Source organism: Cebus imitator, unplaced genomic scaffold, assembly GCF_001604975.1.
Source record: "Cebus imitator isolate Cc_AM_T3 unplaced genomic scaffold, Cebus_imitator-1.0 Scaffold560, whole genome shotgun sequence".
Classification (NCBI taxonomy): Eukaryota; Metazoa; Chordata; class Mammalia; order Primates; family Cebidae; genus Cebus; species Cebus imitator.
The window spans coordinates 903,169-907,852 of NW_016107875.1; the positions used below are offsets into that span (position 1 = coordinate 903,169).

At 46.1% G+C, this 4,684-nt stretch overlaps 1 protein-coding gene across 1 annotated transcript in view; it reads right to left on the bottom strand.

The window, feature by feature from the left end:
- The window catches only part of FBXO34 (F-box protein 34), a 91,032-nt gene extending 86,777 nt beyond the window's left edge, over positions 1 to 4,255 (bottom strand). The window contains exon 1 of the mRNA XM_017515810.1: positions 4,021 to 4,255. The gene's annotated coding sequence lies outside the window, so the exon portion shown is untranslated. The remainder of the gene's footprint in view (positions 1 to 4,020) is intronic.
- Positions 4,256 to 4,684: the final 429 nt, after the last annotated feature.

The window sequence follows — 4,684 nt, forward strand, 5'->3', positions numbered from 1 at the left end:
GGAGTGCAATGGCGCGATCTCGGCTCACCGCAACCTCCGCCTCCTGGGTTCAGGCAATTCTCCTGCCTCAGCCTCCTGAGTAGCTGGGATTACAGGCACGCACCACCATGCCCAGCTGATTTTTTGTATTTTCAGTAGAGATGGGGTTTCACCGTGTTGACCAGGATGGTCGATCTCTTGGCCTCGTGATCCACCTGCCTCGGCCTCTCAAAGTGCTGGGATTACAGGCGTGAGCCACCACGCCCAGCCCGAAACGGAATATTTTTAAAAGAACTAATGAGGCCGGGCACGGTGGCTCACGCCTGTAATCCAAGCACTTTGGAGGCCAAGGCAGGCAGATCACCTGAGGTTGGGAGTTCAAGACCAGCCTGACCAACATGGTGAAACCCCATCTTTAAAAATTAAAAAAATAAAAATAAAAAAAAGAACTAATGAGAGCCTCTTCTGTGGAGCACTAACTAGTGGAGGTGGGAATGAAAAGTTAAGTTCTTTTAACTAACACTAAGAAACTACAATGTATTAATGCTCTCCTGGAAAATACAGTATGTTCATCAGCTTCAAAATACCATAAGCATTAACTAAAGGAGAGAAGATAAATTATGCAAAGATAAGAACTGACAGGAATTCAATTTCCAGATGACCTAAATGCATTTCGAGTTAATCTGCTCTTTTTCGTTTTTGTTACTTCCGAAGGACTGCAGATTATGCACTTGCTGAATTTTGCCTTTGTCACACATGACCTAACGACGAAGGCATTCATCATACCATAGCAGCTTCCCTCAAGTATCTGGTTCTAAACAGCTGCAAATTTTGGAAGACAACACTAAATGATGTCTCTAAAGATAAGTATGTTCTCTCTCAAAGAAATATTAAAATAAGATTAAAGTTTACTAGAATATAAAAACTGTCAAACTAGCTAAACATAAATTAAGTTTAAAAAATAAAGCAGAAAATTTTATAAGAATTTAAATCCTAATTGTTGTTAATAATTGATCCAACAAACATACCCTAAAGAATTTCTATAAAACATCACAGCACTCCCATTCTTCTTGACATTTGCTTTTATCCATCAGAAAGACGCCACACAACCAAAGATTGATTAATTCATTGCCTTCAAATGATGTAAGTGAATAAAATGACTTAAAATAATAAAAGCAATCTCAAAATTAATTTCCATAAAACCATTCATAAGAAGTAAAAGCTACTTCCCAGATCCAAAACTGGAAAGCATGAGGTGAAAAATATCCTGTCAAAAATAGAAACAGACTGTAAAAATCTTTAACATGAATTATGGCTTGTTAGGTAATTATACAACACTCACAAGCTGGCTTTTTAAATATCTGTCATTGTTCCTCAGTCACATCAATATACACTAAGACATTTATTCTTCACCTATTAACTCATTTTCCATGAGGAAAAATAAAAGCTTCATAACTGCTAAGCAAAACAGAGGGGGAAAACGCACTGCCCAAGAGCAGTTATCTCCTTACCAACTGAAGTCTTTCAACTCTCATTTAGTCTGACTTTCATCCTTTCCCAATAATACTAGTACACCTGGTTTGAACGGTGGTTCATGCCTGTAATCCCAATACTTTGGGAGGCTTAGGTGGGCGGATCACAAGGTCAGGAGTTCAAGACCAGCCTCCCCAACGCAGTGAAACCCCATCACTACTAAAAATACAAAAATTAGCCAGGCATGGTGGAACGCACCTGTAGTCCCAGCTACACAGGATGCTGAGCCAGGAGAATCACTTGAACTCAGGAGGTGGAGGTGTCAGAGCAAGACTCCGTTTCCCAAAAAGAAAAAAAAAAAAAAAAAAAAAACACTAGTACAGCTAACTTACATAGAGCCATTTAGCTGGCTCCCAGAATAGCTACTACTTGGGAAAGACACATGTAAGTGTCCATTTGTCCATTTTGGACCTCCTTCAATTGCATTACACAATATCTTGCCAAGATTCTTTCATCTTAAAGAGGAGTCTGACTAACACTCTGAATATCACCAGTTTCCATATTAACTCAGATGCCTCTCAGTCTCCGGTGATTCAGAGGCTCAAATTGTATCTTCAGAGCCTTCACTCAACACTGTCAGCATACAATTCCTAATTTCTTAAAAGAAGGAAGAAAAAAACAGAACTTTTAGTACACACAATGCTGTCAAATTCCCAAGGTTGTGGTGAGGATCAAAATAAGATTTACAGGAAAACCTTGTTTTGTGAACTTCCAGTAGTACCTAACAGTGGTAAATGTTTGCTTTTATTTCCTGCCTTAAAATGGGCACAACTTCCATGCGCATGTTGATGTAAAATCCAGAGAGACACTAACTTATCACCTTTAAAAAGCAAATGGGGAACAGGAAGTATTGAGAGAGGAAAAAAAAAAAAAAACCCTACCATTACAAGTCAAGTCAATGAGGAAGGATTGAGGACTCAACTTTAAGCCATCTACCTTTTGAACTAGATTCCATTTACATTATTCTATAAAGAGGAGGAAATGAAAGAATGAAAGTACTGATATGCTGGAATGCCTGAAGAGGGTCACTATGACAAGTGACTAACTTCTTTTCCAGTTAGATCTTTTTTGAAAGCTTTGGAAGAAAAACAGTATTTATAGGCAAATCACTTTTGTAAAATTCTGTAATTTCATATTTAAAAGCACTACAGACAAAATTTCAGTTACCTATCCGGACAAGCGGTCCTTGGATCTGTTATTACATTAAGTTATAGCAGCGTCTTAGAAAGCAAGAAAAAGGCTTGTTGCTAACTTCTAAACCACAGAAAACCCTCAATTATCCATGGTAGCATGGGGTAGGATAGGGACAACCTGGATAAATGAACTCCTCAGGTGATTATCATTTAAGACAAATGTTGAATTAATTCAAACTCCTCCCTCCCTTTACAATAGAAAAAAAAAAATCTCTCCCATCTCCCAGCCATTTTCTAACAACAAAAAAAATGCTAACAGCAGATAGCAGACGTCCAGTTTTTTTAAAAAAAGGTAAGGCAAACTGATGTATCAGCACTGTAATTGTTTTTTTTTTTTTTTTTTTCAGTAACTCTGACCGCAAACCATCAAACTATGAATTTAAGCTTCCTAAAAGGCTTTTTACATTACACCCTCCAAAAAACCCTCCTAACATTACACCCTCCAAAAAACCCTCCTACCTTGACTTAAATTTTCTAAGTCAAATGTCTTATATTGAGCTGTACTAACGATGCTTGCTTGACATAAAGTTAAAGAAATGAACAACTATTACATTAAAATTCCAAAATGCTGATATCGAACAACTTTCGATTCAAATCCACTGTGATTCCAGGCATCGATGGAAGACAACTTCCTTTTTCTCCCCTGCGGGTCCCCCGGGCCCTTCCGCGAGTCCAGGTCCCCGCCCGGGCCTGCGGTGACATCCCAGGACCCATTTTCTGACGTCACAGACACGCGGACCCACAGCCCTATGACTTCATCGCGAACTTGGGCCGAACCGCAGTCGACTTGCGCCAGCCCAGAGGCCGGGGAGTCGTCCCAGCCTCCACCCCGCCCCATCCCCGTGGAAGGTTGAGGTCCAGCGCCAGCTCACCTGCGCTGGGGCAGAAAAGGGCAGAGTGGCCGAGCCAGGGAGGGCGCGACAGGGGCGAGGCGACCCCAGTCCAGACCCTGACTTCCTCACCGCCCTGAGTCCCGTAGGTGGGAGCGCCGGTCCGGTGCTCGCTCACGGCCTATCCGTGATTTCCTCGGCTTCAGCCGGGACCCAGGACCCCGCTCCCGCCTACCCGCCCGACCCTCCGTGGCCCGTGGGGGCGCTTAGCACCCGGGCCGTGCGCGCTGGGAGGGCTGCCCCGGAGGAGGCGCAGGCCTCCGGGTCCCTGCCCGGGACCCGCGGGCGGCGCCCCTGCCCCCACCCGCCCGGCGCCCCGGGAGCGCAGGCAAGCGGCGGGAGGGGGCGGGGAGCGGCCACGGTGGCCGCCGCCGGACCCCAGCCCCGCAGCCCTCGCACCACGCCCCACCCCGGCCCGGACCCACCTGCGCTACTGCCCCGGCCGCGGCCTGGTCCGGGGCTGCACCAGCCCAATGCAGTGGCGGCGGCGGCAGCGGCGGTGCCGGCGGCAGGAGGCCTGGCTCTCTCCCCACCACTGAGGCGAACCGAGCACCCAGCGCGGCGCGGCGGCGCCCAACGCTCGCCCCGAAACCCATTTGTTTGGCTAAAACGGCGTGACGTCACGCGCCGGCCCAATCGACGGTTGGCCGGGGGAGGGGCCGCGGTACCAAGGTGTCACGGCGTCCTCTGTTGGACGCTAGGGGAAGGAAGGGGGAAGTAAAAAGGGAGACCTGGATGGCGCGTCTGCCGCCCCCAAGTGGTGGAGAGTGAAAGTTTGAGCACTACTGTGGGGAAAGCAATCAAACCCCCCTAGGCCAGCCAGAAGGGTAGTGACGCCAAGGTTCAGTAAGCAGACATGTCAAGTTCATCAATATTCGTGGATGGACCTGAAGCTATAAATGGTCTCAGATGCTATTAGATAACCCAGTAGACCTGGATCCCCATCTTGGTTCTGCTGCTAGCTTGGAAGGCTGGGGTTCAGAGTTTCAATTTGTAAACGACAAAATTGGAAGAGTCCCTTCTGACTCTCTTTCCTATGCAAATCACGGCAGGAGTACCTGTCAGAAAGTAGATAAACGTTGAGGTTCA